Consider the following 14,558-nt stretch of genomic DNA (forward strand, 5'->3'; position numbering starts at 1 on the left):
ACGAGGTCCAAAGGTATTGCGCAAAAAGTGTTGAGGTGAAATGCTGGGGTGTGCTAACATGAGGGACCGGTAGTGCGAGGATTACGTTTAGAGGTGTAGTGAGTGCTATACAAAGGTGAGCTTCACGGAGTGAGTGCTTGGGGTTCAAATATTGAGATCACTGGCGCAGACAGTATGGAAGTGGAAGGCGGGTGTGTAATGTACGGGGCGCAGATGAAATCCAGAGAGTGAAAAACGCAGGAACAGGGAGCGTGGGTATAATGTGCAAGTGGTTCAGTGGCCGTGTTGCGGGGAGAGGTGCACTTCTGCTAGGCGCACAGGTCAGGTGCAGCGAGAGACCCTGCGCGTGCAGAGGTGAGACAGCAAGCAGCCGCGCTGTTTTCCCAGAGCACCTTTAGGCGGCTGCCCGTCCCTCTTGCAGCATCACTCTCTGGCGCCGCCTCCTTTTCGCGCAGGCTGGGGCTGCTGCCGCCGGTGACACACTGTTTACAAGCAGAGCTCCGTTGCAGAGCCGTGCCGGGCCCGGGCGGGGAGGCTGCGGCAGGAGTTGCAGCCCTCTCACTGCGGCGCCTTGGGGGCCCCGGACCGGCTGCCATCATTGAGGGGAGCCCCAGAGCTGGACCTCGGGGAGCTGTGCAGGTATGTCTGCCAGAACCACCCACACACCCTGTTCACGATCCATCCTTGGGACAGCTGAGCTTCGCATGCCTCAGCCAGAGGGCACACTGTGCTCGCGAGGTGCTGTAAAGCTTCTCTAGCCCTTCCCTATACCACAGCTGATTGGCTGCCCGGTGCCAGGATTGCACCGTCTTCCTGGTTTTTACTGCCAATGTGCACTAGAGGCGACCATGGCTTGTTGCTGGAGCCTGTGGTCAGAGGGACGAGAGGATACTAAGACCGCGTAGACAAGGTGCGTCTTTTCGAAAGTGCGAAGTTCTTGCACTCTTGGCTAGATCTAGACGACCTACGAGTCCCTGGCTGTATGCCAGCCTTTAGCAAAGCACATTGTACGTTGTTACTCCACTGCATGGGCTTCCTGGGCGGTGGGGGGCAGGCAAGAAGCATTCCTCCATTGGACCGTTTGTGGTATCTTGGGATGTTTGCCGTGTATTGAACATGAGTCTTTGTAGTATTGCGTCTTACTGACATTGCGATAACAGTGAGCACGTGTGATATCTAGGAATGCTCATTCACAAACGTCTTTTTCTATTGTGTTTATTGCTCTATCACAGGTTGTCCTGGGCATTTGTCAGCTGCTGAATGTCGAAATAATGACTATTATTACAATGAACCCAAAAACCCACACCCACCCTAAAAAAAAAAAAATCTATCTCTCTATCTATCTATATATATATATATATATTAAAATTATTTTACTTACCTGCAAATACTTGCAATTTCTACAATTTTAGTGGTAAAAGGCATCCGTGGATCAAGGTATATCTGTTGTAAAAAAAAAATTGTTGTAAAAGATGTTCGTGGTAAAGGCCTTTTTGTTTTAAAGCCTTCGTTGTAATAGCATTGCGTTCTTAAGGCTGTTTCCCACTGTCAGCAGTCTTCCTTCTCCTGTGTTTTCTCTGCATTTTGGTTAGTGTAGTTTAGAATTTCACATTATACAAGGCGATTTACATCATGTCATTGTAAAGTGGACGGTTAGGCCCCAGGGAACACCACACAAAAAATACTTCACACACAGTTGCTTTTGCAGAGTGACTCCAAAAAGCACACACTCCTCCTCCACGCTCGGCCATCAGGATGTGTGTTTTGTATCCCTCATTGACGTAGGGGCCGACTGGTTCTCTACATCCCTCTCACTTTAGTTATGTCCATTGTTTTGTGCTTGGTATTCCTGCAACTCCCATTGGAGACTGCAGAAATAGTCATGGAGTGCTTGCTAAGGTCTGGGTTTGGTCTAAGGTCGTATCTCTGACTTACGATTGTACTTGGATCTCTGCCTCTCCAAGGGTTCTTTAATTTGTGGCTCCCTCAGATCTTTCTTGTTCCTCGTGTGCTCACTCGTTACTTCAGCAGGGGCGGCTGTACTCCCTTATCTTATTGTCAGGATACCCTGCACCCTCAGTGGGGTTATAGACATTTCAGGAACCCCCAGTGTCTCTTCCTCCTCATTCTCTCTGTCTTCTACAACTGTTATTCTCTTGAACCAGGAAACTCTTTGTGCCACCTTTTCTCCCCCACTGGATGCCAAAATGATTGTGCCTTTTTATTCTTTCCAACATCCATGGGCCCCTTTCAAAAGGTTACTGCAACTTTCACCCTCAGTGTCGCTCTCATATGGGCACTCCATTTCACATACCTATACCGGGGTCTCAGCACTCTAGGGTTGGCTTGCCCAGTTCTTGGGTTCCTTCCATCGCTGCTGGGTCTTCACAGTGTGTATGGGCACAGACATCAGGTGGGCCCAGCCGGGATGTTGTTGTGTGTGTGCGACCTAAACATGAGTGTCATGTGTAAGCATGGAGCGGTGCTATGTGGCCTGGTGTGTTAGACCCTCAGAAAATGGTGTATAAGCCATTCTAAGACTTCTCCTTGATGCTCACCAATGCAAGGGTTTTGTTAATGCTTCTCATCAACTACACCACATTTCCACCTTGTCATAAACCATTCCACATTTCCAATGGCTTGAGGGCACTGCATTAGTACTTTCCAGTGTTTTTCCACATGTGGTCTAAGTATGCCCCAAACCCTGCTCCTGGGAACGGGGGCCCAGTGTCTGTTCTAATCTCTTTAGTCAGCCCAAATGTGGCAAACGTCTTCTTCAGCAGAGAAAGTACATTCTTGAATGGCGTTGATTATTGATTATTAGCAATTCAACAATTCAGAATTTGGAATGTCCACCGCAATTACCACTGTTAGACTCCATAGAATTTGGCGCTGTACTTCTGATATGATGGTGCCTGGGAATCCTGTTCCCTCCGTCATCTGGCAGGCATGGCATGCTTTAACCAGCTCCTCTACTGCTTCGTCCATCCCTGGGTACCATCATATTTTTCTTAACCGGGACTTTGTCTTGGTGACTTCATTGTGTCCTTGGTGGGTGAGTTCTGTGACACACTTCCATAGCAACTGCAACACCAGAATGGGCCTTCTTCTCAGAAGACCTTCTCCTGTGGTGCTGAGTTCTTTTCTTACCCTCCATAGTTTGGTGAGCATCAGCCTTTCCATTTGTCACCAGCTCTTAGAATCACTCAAGAAGTCTTTTCGTAGGTGTTGTTGCAGGGCTTACAAAATATTTTGTATGCACTTGTCCTTTTGCGAGGTTGTCCTGTTTTCCTCCAGGTGTGTTGCTTTTGGACAAGCTTGCTGCATGACTAGACATACAAAGTCTTCAGTGTCATCATCCAGTGCAGACACTCCTCCCACCTTGATTGTGGATGCCTTGATAAATAGTTAGTAGGCTACCAGGAAATTGTTTTTCTGGAGATGGACTGTCTATCTCTCTATCTTCGGCAGGGGGATATTGGGATGTGCCTGTAAATAGAGTATTGGTTCATCTGTTACTACTTGTAATTCTCAGCCATAGAGGTAGATGATGACAACCCTACTTAATAGCCAGGGCATCTCATTCAATCTGGGCATACTGCGCATCACTGTCTACTAGGGCTGTGCTTGCATATGCTATTGGTGCCCATGTCCCATGCTCCTGAACTAGAATTGTGCCTAGACCCACTGGATTAGCGCCCTCAAGGACTCTTAGGATTGAAGTACTTCATGGTGGTGTGACGAAGAAGTGCATTTTTGATAATTTTGAATGTTCCTCTGCCTCAGCGTCCCATTCCCACTATGCATTTGCTTTGGTATTTGCTTTCAGGCATTCAGAGATGGTGGCCAAGTTAAGGACAAACCAGGCTCATTATGTAAAGCTCCTAACTTTTGTCACTTTTTGGGGGTGTGGCATGTTTCTTGTTGCTTTGATTTTGTTAGGGTCTACACTGACACCATATTTAGAGAAAACATACCAGAAGAAGCAAAGAATGAGCACTTGTCCTACTATAGGGTAGGTCCTTGTTCAGTAAGTCTTTTGAGTGTCGCCTGCAGGCATTTGTGGTGATCAGCTAGCATGATTGAGTATATCAGGATATCCTCGGTAATGTTTAATACACCCTCCGATCCTGAAAGTGTCTCCTGTATAGCATTCTGGAACGCTTTGGCTGCTGCCAAAGTTGGGTTTATACCTTCTCAGCATTAGATGGGTGTAAAAGGATGTTATGTACCTATTGGCAGTATCAAGCATTAGCTAGTGGGATTCTGCATTCAGGTCAAACTGGGAGAACGATTGCGCCCCACTGAGGTCCGCAAACGCATCATACTTTGTGGGTATAATATGTCTTTCATTTTATATGACCTTGTTAGGCAGACTTATGTCGATACAAAGCTGGATTGTCCCCAGCTGTTTTGGAATGGTGGTGACAACCATGGGAGACACTCATGGGGTAGGCAGTGACACTTTTTCAATTATATCTATTTGTTCCAGTCTCTGTAGTTCTTTCTCTGCCAGTGGGCGTAGATGAAAAGGCACTTGTCTTTGTCTTGAGGCTCTTGATCTGATTGCTTTGTCGATGTGAAGCTTGATAGGGAGGTCTTTTTTCAGACACCCAAACTCCTGGAATAATCGTGGAAAGTCCTTGAGGATCTCGGTCCTCTACCATGTGGCGTTCTAGTTGCATACTTCTCCTTCTTTGGTGATGTGGAAGCAGGCTTGAGTTTCAACATCCCTGTTGCAGATGGCCACAACAAGGATTTTGGCCAGTGGTAAAGGCTACTGCTCTCCATACACCTAGGTCCTAGAGTGTGTTGCGGGTAGCTGGGGCTTCTGTTAAAGGGCCTGGCACTGTTTAATGTTTTTAACATTGCTTGATGCACTAGTGTCAATTAATGCTAGTACCTGCGATGGTTATCATACAGATAGGTTGGTGTCGCCTCCTACTTCTGCCCTGCTTAGTGTACACAATTAGGAAGATTTCCTTCTCAACTCATATGTGCTCAGTCTGTCATGTCTGTGGCCCTATTTGTGACTGGTTGATCTCCATCCAGCGTCAGTTGTAGTAAAGATGTGGCGAGTTTCAGCTCCTTTTGTCCTCGCCATATTAGGACAAAGTGATTAGCCCTGCCACACTTGGAGCATGCTTTGTCTTGGTCATGGCATTCATCAAGAGCTTGGGCATCTAGCCTGTAGTCCCCACATGTCTTCGTTGTATTGTGCTACAGTCTAGCCATCTGATGTACTGGGACTTGAATAGCATAGACTGGTTCTCTTATTACCCTTACCTCCCTGGTGTTACTTGTATCTGTAGGTCCCTTTGCTAGAGCCACCTCCATTTCAATGGCTCTACTGTTCAACCGTTCATGAGATCTTGCCAGTAAGAGTATATCCTCTAGTCTTGTGCTTATTTGACGCATTATTAAGTGTCTCAGCACTGAAGTCCTGTACCCCTGCATGATTTGTGCTCCAGTCTCCTACGATTGGTCAGCATTAGTACAAGTGCTACAAATAGTCAATCTTATTATCTTCCTTTGGTCAGTCCTGTCCCAATTTGAAGCGATCATAGTATGGATTATGCTGTGGGTTGAAGTGGGCATTCAGTGCGGCTATTGCAGCATCATAGTCTGCTCCTATCCCAGGGAGATTTTTTAATAGTTTGTATTTTTCTACTCCAGTGAAGTACAGGGACCTCTCCGCCATGCCATCCGCTTCTCTAGTGGCTTGGAAATAATTGCTCAGTCGACCAGCCCACGTTTTCCAGCTGGGGCACTAGTGGCCAGACCAATTAACTCTCTAAAGTTTGGCAGTGAACTCATAGACGTGTATGTATGTGGCAGCCACTCCCTGCTTTTGGGCCATCTGGGGTGGTATCTGTTATTGGGCTGGTAATGGAGGTTTGTTTTTCGCCATGCTTGACGGTCCTGAGAATTGTTTTGGGGTCTCTTGAGTTATCTTTATCTGTTTGTTCACACCTCCTGAAAGTGTCAATACTGATATGTTTTACTGTCACTTGGTTCTCATCGTAGCATGTGCTACAAGCACGGGTTATAGGTATGTTTTGTCTTGTGTGAATATGGAGTCTCCCCAGCCCTCACCCCAAGGCCCAGCACCTCTGGGACAGGGCTTACTATCAGTATGTGTTTGAATATTCCCTTGATGTTGGTGCCTCCACTGAGCCCACCAGTATCAAAAGTAGATGACGACAGAATCCAGAAATGGTCACCAATTTTCTTATATATTGGAGCAACTGTGAAGACACTATCACAATAACCATCAATAGAAGGTATGATAAGTAAAGTTATTCTGATAGGGTTCAAGGAAATATAATTTCTTCAAGTCAATCAATAAGTGTGGTATTTCATATTCTTTAAGAAATAACAGTAACAGCCAACACGTGTTTCACCCTATTTGGCTCCCAGGCCTAAGATTTCTCCAGGGCTGCAAAATCATTCCAAATACATAACAGGGAAGACTGGGTGAAATAGAGTAAAAAATATAAAAACAAAAAGGGAAAGGAAAAAAAATAGAAATGTTAATCAGTTTTACCTAGGCATCATATACACTTTAATCCTGTGATTCCAAGTGGGCACTACTACTTTATGCCAGGCGGGTGAAGGCAAAACACACAGTGAGGTTTGAACATGATTGATCAAAGTCAAATGACTGCATTACTTGGAGAATACTTGAGGCGTGGTGATCATGCAATTCCACAAGTGGAAAGGCAAGAGCGGCGTAGAGTTAAAGCAAAATGCACCTCAATGGTCCACCTAGATAGTCACACAGAGCCACTATAGAGAAAGGGCCACTTTATTAATGAAGGAGGCAGAATAGCCGTGTAAGGGATTTGGGCAAAGGAACAAATAAACACTCTTTCCCTTAGTTCCCTTAGCTTGGTATGGTGTTGTGAGTAATATGGTTCGGATTTTAAAGTGCCTTCATTCCGAATAGTCACCTTGAAGATGGATGGAGAATGGTTGTTGTTTATTTTGGATAGGATGGAGAATGAGTCTGTATGTCTTGAAAAGGTAAACTAATTGAAAAAAGAGCCAAGATCAGAAGAGAGAAAGGATATCTGAGGCTAAAACGTGTTGCGAGTTGGGTAGTTCTTACCTAGCTCGAGAAATTACATGGCTGTAAGTTTGATTAGGAAAAGGAAGGGCGGTTTTAGTGTTAGATCGAGGGAATCAACTGATACTACAATCCTGTGAAAAATTCAGACGTTATGGTAGTTGGTGAATCATATGCCGGAGGGTGTGAAAAGCGGGCATGAGGTTAGTAGCATTTCGGGAATAAGGAAGAGCTGTGTTTTGTCAAAGCAGTATAAGTGCAGAGCACGTATGCTTCCTGGCACGATGCTACTCAATGCTAGAACAGAAATGCACAGGGTAGCTAAATAATATAGTGCAAAAGTGACTACTTCACGTAGCAGGATTGAGAAGTACCTATTGTCATGTTAATATCTTCTCAATTGCTATGATGTATAAGAAAATAGTTGACTATTTATGTTTTCTCTCGTAATCTAGGTGCATTTAATCCCTTTGTCTCGCAATTATTAGTCTGCTTCCCTTTCCATTTTGTTGATATCCTTTTTTTTGTTTTTCTTGTTTTGTCTGTCCTCTGGAATTCTGCTTATCTCGTTTGGGTGAATGTTCGAGTTTTGTTGCCCTCAGTTCCACCCTTCTCTGGTGCAGCTCACACGGTGATTACACTGCATGCCTAATGTGTTTTTTAGGGTCGAGCCTGCTTTGCATGCGCTCGCCCATGCGTATAGCGGGGAGACTCTTTTGTATTTATAAAAGGGCTCGGAGCCCTGTCAACTTCACGTCAGTGCTTTTTATTGGTTCGTGGGCTTCCCTAATTAAATCTGCTTGCTTTCATTAGTCGAAGGCACGCATATGGCATGCCTTTTCTGGTGGCAAGCCCTCCTCGAGCGCAGCGACCAAGTACAGAAAACATGCGAGGCTCGCTGTTTTCCATCGAGCTCGTGGAGTTTTTTTTTCTCTCATTTAGGAGCCCGATCTCGCTTGGCAGAAGTCGAGCGTTTTACCTACTTGATTTCATTTTTTCGGGTTACGTGCATAAATGCACTTTTGCCCGATAGGTGAAAAGTCGGGTTAGGAGTTTACAACGCGATCGGCTCTAACACGAGCAAACGCGAGACCTGATGCATTGTAAATGCTTGTTTCTTGTGGTCTTGGCCACTGGCATCACTGTTGGGGTGCAGCGGCTCACGGGCACTTGTGTCCACGCAGCTTCCGCTGTTGCCAGATTTCTTCATTGTAACCCAGTCAGAAATTGGAGGTTGTGTGCGCTGATTCGAGGAGAGACAGGCCGCATCTTCGAAAGTGATGAGCTGCACCTATGGCTTGAGCATGAACGTCAATTCACCAAAATGCCTGGGGTAGCGGAAGTGACATGACACGCTCTTCGACTTCAATTTCATTCATACACATGCGTACACATACACACGTTCACACTTACACACACTCTCCCTCTCACGCAAACACACACTCACCCTCAAGCACACACGCAACATGTATTTAAAAACATTTTGTACTTACCTCGTATGCCAGGGAGGGCCATGGTCCAGCTAATTGTATTTTGTTACTCTAATAGAGAATAATTAAACATTATTTACAATTAGTGTACTAAAAAGATCGAGAGAAAACAGCGAGAAAGGAGCCTCACCCCACTTCCGAAAGGACGCACTGACATTGTGCTCCTGGCAGTGATTTTGCCACCTCTGAGGGCAGGGGGTCACAAAGACAGTATCGTCAAGGGTTGCAAAGGTCAAGCGAGCCCTAATCGACTTCCATGGGCGTGAGTATGTGGCCACTTGCACTGTTGATTTGGCGGGTGGTCCAGGTGATTTGGATCATTGTCCGTGGCTACAGGTTATTACCCCATGGTGAAGGATGTCAGAATCATCGCCATCATCATTGTAAAGTCGGTGGGCAGAGACCCGGTTGCTGACGGCACCACAAACAACACTTCACATACATTAGTTGTGTTCTGGGTTTAATCCCAAGTGGCCGCACTACGCTTTACCTATGCTTTCAGATGCGCATCCTTGAGATGTAGGGGCCGGTTGGCTTCCCACAGTCACCAATAGAAAGCAGATGGAAGAAGAACATGGCCAACCTCAAGTTATAACTGACCCGCTTCTGAAAATAAATACAGTTGTCACCTAAAAAAAAATCCTCTCTTTCCCGAACCCCTTTGCATTATTTAACGTTTCACATATTTTAGATCTGGAATTGGAAAATTAGATTTGCACTTTTGGTTCGTGTCTGCCCCTTTCATGTCTGCCCTTTTCAGTCTCTAAGGACAAGCCTGCTTAGGTCTGCCCTGGAAGTACAGCCGTTGGCAGACCTTTGGTTATGAAGAAAAGAACTTTCAGAAGCACTACTGGCAGAGAGACATGTCTCCCACCAGTTTGTAGAGGTGGGCAAACCAATGAAGGGTTGAGCCAGATGACTGGCTCTGCCCGGGGTGCACTTTAAACCTTGAGCTGAATATGAGCTGAGCCTAAATGTGTCTTCAGCTCAGTACTTGGTTGTAAAACAGGTTAGACGCTAAGTATTAAAGGGCCATATGTACGAACACATTTTCCCATAGACACAGAATGGGTAAAACCCTTTGCTACATCTGGCCCAAAGTGCTCAAGAAGGGATGTTATGCTCATGATTTTTTTCGAGGAGCATTACGTCCCTCACCCAGCACCCCTGCAGCATCTTCTCAATTGGCACGTCTGCGCAGAACTGCAGACCACCCTCCCCTGAGCTCCACCCAAAATCGAAAGCAGCAAAGTGTGAACGGTTTGTTGGAGTCTGGCACAAACCGATCTGTGTGCTTGCCTCATTGAAAACTCCTGACCTGTGAGCTCTGATTCTTTTGCTTATTTGCAGTTACCTTCTTTGAGGTATTGTGTATCTACAGAAAACATTCTCTTTGTTGGTTAGTTAGTGCTCCTAACTAGTGTTTTAAATGGAATTATAGAAGTGCAGCCACTTATTCTTTAGATTACTTGTTGGTTCCTGGGACGGGCCGGTGCGCCCCAAAATATGTACTGCAGCAATGCTGAGAAGGGCAGGTACTCTATCTTTCATATTCAAGAAGTGCAGGTACGCAGTACCGGATAGTACCTGCTCAATTAAAGCACTGCTCCTAGTCCCCCCTTCTGTTCATTATCAGGCTAGGTATCAAATACATTTGGCACTGTGCTACGAAACATTTTGCAACTGTAAACCTACAACAAATGTACTACTAAAGCAGTGCAGTGACGTTGTTTTGTTTCCATGCTCCAGCAGGGATGGATGAAGCATACCAGTTTCTCTATTAATTTGGTCCCAGCTGACACTTGTTTTCTGTTTTATTTCTTTTTTATACAACGGGAAATGCTCTTGAGAATTCCTATCTCGATATTTCTTCTACTGGTATATTTGTTTTGAAAGTTGTTTATGAATGCTCTATATCAAGTACGTTTCACAGGATATATATTGCACAATCGAAATGCCAAGTATTTTGAGGGTTCGGCTCGTGCTCCGGCTCTTAGAGCCAAGCCTATTCTCTGGCTCAGTTCAGGTTTGACTTTCCTTAACAATTTGCTGGCCCACCCGCCTCAATCCACATGTTGATGTATTTTAGTACAGCTTTTGATTGGTCAGTAGTTCTGTTCTACCACTGAAGAGGAGTGCTAGTTATGCATGATTTTCTTTTGTCTGAAAGGTTTTACAGTCGGGCAGAGTTGCTTATGGTGAGGCCAGTGATTTAAACTATAGACATGTGTTTATTATGAAAAGGTATGACAAAGGCAGGAGGATGGACATACTAACTGTGAAAAGAATATGCTAAAGCCAATAGGCTTTTCAAGAGTTAATTGCTCATTATGTTATGGGAAACCATGTGTGCAGCACAGAAGGAATGCGTTGGTATGCCTGATTGGTTAATTGGAAAAACCTGTGTCAGAGACCATAATGCGGATCTGTTTGTTATGGAAAGTTACAACAAAGACCGGAGCTGACCTGTTTATTGTGAAGAGCATATGTTAAAGCAAATTGTCCGTTAAGAGAGATTGTTATTGCATGGTGTTAAAGCCATAGACAGGTATTTTTTACATGCATTCTCACAGATTACCATAAGAGGCAAATGTTTTTGAGGTTGTTTAAGCCCTCAGACAAACCGTAGTTGAAGAAGATTTGCACTCATCGAATCCTCCCTACACCCCTGTCATATTTATAATTTCATGCGTGTATGCTTGATGGTTGCCTTGTGGCAAAGCTTACATGTAATATAACATGCCTTATTTGGTTATGATGACAAGCCCGTTTTAAATGCTACAGGCCTGGCTGATTCATTGGGAAACATTATTTCTGAGGCTCTGTCTGATCTATTTATTATGAAAAGTTACGACAAGGGTAGTACGTCTGATTTATTTATTATGAAGGGCATATGTTAAATCCAATAGGCCTTTAAGAGTCGATTGTTACCACACTGTGTCAAAACCAATAGACAGATGTTTTATTATAAGGAATCTCATGTATTATTTATGGGTTTTGGTGGTGTTTGTTTACTTTTTTAAATCCTGGGGGAGAAGGTCTGCACTGTAATAGTCCTTGATAGACTTTCTAGGGTAGTCTCCAACAATGAACAACTTGTAAGCCACCTGTAGCTGTCCAGCTGCCTGTCAGGAGCTGTCATGTGTGCAGCCCAGTCAACTAGAGTTAAAGCTTTTGCTTGGTTAAATTAATATATGTATACCAAAATCGAAAAGTATGTATCGGAGATGAAAATATTTGTATTTTCAGAACGTGTAATTTCCAAAAGACATCTAAAGCTGATATTTGAATTAAAAATCATGTAACATTGGGAGACTTATAACAATTATTATTACCTTGGTACGGGGGCATTGCAGCTGTGACTGTTATGTATTACTCTTATCTAGGTGTTCTAAATTCACAAAGCCCTTTTTACATTAATAATGGCAATCCAATACTGAAGTGATCATGACAGGTAACCTAGCATAGGGTGGCCACTAATGCAGTCTTGCCTGGTGTACAACTCAATTAATATTGGTGCTCGGGATGATTTTCATTTCACACAAGTGACTCGTATTAACGAAAAGGTTGGCGACCCCTGCTCTGGGACCTCAAGGTGTACTGTTTACCAGGCTCTCGTAATCGGAAAGGCTTAATTAAAATAAGTAAATATACCTATATAGAGGGGCGTTGCATCATCCCTCACTACTATTGGTCTGTCCGAGTGTCATTAATACTTTATTTCCAACCATGATAGCACGTAGCACGAGGCACTAGGCAAGCTCAATTCAACCACTAGCTCTGCTCCCATGTGAGTTTATGGCATTTTGCCAGATCGTGTGCGCCTCTTATGAAAATTAGTGCATTTCAGAGCCTGGGTTTCTTTAATTTTCCATTTTCTCCTTTTATAGGTTCCCTTTTGAATTTGTTCCTATTTTATTTAGTTATTATTATTATTTTATGAGAGAGTTCTACAGCTCCCCAATCACGTGCCACTTATTTCATCTGCAGTGTGCTGCATCCTAGGCTGCTGCTGCATCTAAACATTTCAGCCATCTTGTAATCTTGCAATTATGTTGTCTGTAGCTAGTTTACAACTGGTTACTGTTCAAAGAAGGTTAATAGTATCTTATAAACTCGGTGGAAATGCAGAATCTTTAAAGTAATCATATGTTTTACAGTACCGCAGCAAAAGGGCCACCCACTGCTATGTTTAATTTTATTTCTCCCTCAATGATTTCTTACATCAGTGCATCATTTCCTGTGTAACCTTGCTCTAATGTAAACTGTTTGTATGCAGTGAGAAACCTGTTCATAAGTAATGCGCTGTACCACCCGTTGGGTCTTGTTCCCCCAATCTAAAACTGGAAATAAATAATTAACGAGCACAAGCCTGCCACATTTAGACAGCAGCATATTTTCTTTTTTCTAGCTTTATTGTTTGGTCTGCTGTGTGACAAGGCATTTTTTAATTTACTAAAATTATATTTATAACATAATTATAAAGTTTTTCAGCCAGTCCCATCTATTGGTTGCTGTGTCATCTACATGTAGCATATAACGTGGGGCAATGGGGAAGACAGCTTGATCCATTGGTTAGCTTCACTGTAAGTGTTCACATGCTGCTCTTTCTCCCTCCAGTGTCTGGGAAAACTATAGGAATGTATGATTTTCGAGACCAACAAAAATATTTAGCCTTTTAGTTATCTATCTCTCTATTTAGAGAGAGAGAGAGATCTCTCTCTCTCTCTCTTTCTCCCTCTCTCTAATTTATATTTATATATATATGTGTGTGTGTGTGTGTGTGTGTGTGTGTGTGTGTGTGTGTGTGTGTATATATATATATATATATATATTGATCTCTATCTCTCTTTCTCATATATATCAGTAACAGTTAAGGATACTAAAACACATTTTCTCCACTTCCCCGTGCAATTTTCTGTAGGAAAGTTGAACAGCAATACCACAAAAATGGCTGAACAGAATTGCACCCAATTAGGAAGGAAGCTAGATATATTGGGCCAGAAAGCATGCTTTTTGTGATAAGGTATAAATGCAGTCACTAGTTTTTGAGAAATTAAGGTTCAAAATCTATGCATACCTTCAAGCTGCGGTGGATCCGTGGACCCAATAAATATAAAGAGAAGGGTATGATTGACTGGCACTGCCTCAACAAAGATGAAACAGCAGCCATTTAGGACTCAAGGGCACAGTCCTCTGTCCCGAAAAAATACAAAAAAAAACATAGTGGAAGGTAGGGATATACTGCCCACGTAGGCCTAGTTGGAGGAGTTCTAGAGTGCCCAAACTGGGGGACAGAAACATATTTTTTAACAGTACAACAATGCCATAAAAAAAAAAAAGCCTTTTGACTTTTAAGCCCCTTAGGGTGAGGCATGGCCTCTGGGGTAGCATAAGACTTTATTTTGGGGAGGAGGGTGTGTCGTCCCGCTCCTCGAGTCTTTGGAAGGGCCCGGTGACCCATCCCCTGGGACCGTCTTAATATTTAGGTGAGGGGTGTGCGTGCAGCTCCCCTCCTCGAGCCTTTAGAATGCTCTTTGTACCACATCCTCCAGGACCGTTTTCATATTTGGGTGAGAGGGGCATGCAGCCCCTGTCCCTGAGCCTTTAGAAGGCCCCGGAGTCCCCCCACTCCAGGGCCGATAAATCTTTATTAATGGGAAGGCGGCATGTGGCTACCCCTCAGCAAACCTTTTTAAGGCCCCAAGACCCCTCTCCCGGGGCCAACTTAGTCATTTTAGGGAGTGAGGTTTGCTACAGGCCCTCACTGCCTGAGTCATGGGAATGCTTCAGGAATCTTGATCCCCTGGGGCCTGAAGAGAGCAGTGTCCCAGGGATCCTATCCCCTGAGACACTGACTGGAGAGTGCTGACAGGGACTATAAACTTAACTCAATGCCTGCATTCTCTACCGGGCAGGGAAACCAGCTTTGCTCTCACCTGGGCAGGAGTAATATGGCAGAGCCAACTCCTGCTAGCACCCAGGATCGGTGCTGGCTG

General features: G+C 44.3%; 1 protein-coding gene across 2 annotated transcripts in view; it reads left to right on the forward strand.

Moving 5' to 3' along the window:
• The first annotated feature begins 348 nt into the window (after positions 1-348).
• LRRC8D (leucine rich repeat containing 8 VRAC subunit D) overlaps positions 349-14,558 on the forward strand; it is a 195,936-nt gene continuing 181,726 nt past the window's right edge. Inside the window, exon 1 of one of the 2 annotated variants that reach the window (XM_069232324.1) lies at positions 349-639. The gene's annotated coding sequence lies outside the window, so the exon portion shown is untranslated. Of the gene's footprint in view, positions 640-840; positions 911-14,558 lie in introns of those variants that run through there. The other variant, XM_069232325.1, reaches the window with a different exon arrangement.

The sequence above is a fragment of the Pleurodeles waltl genome, chromosome 4_2 (assembly GCF_031143425.1).
Source record: "Pleurodeles waltl isolate 20211129_DDA chromosome 4_2, aPleWal1.hap1.20221129, whole genome shotgun sequence".
NCBI classification, from domain to species: domain Eukaryota; kingdom Metazoa; phylum Chordata; class Amphibia; order Caudata; family Salamandridae; genus Pleurodeles; species Pleurodeles waltl.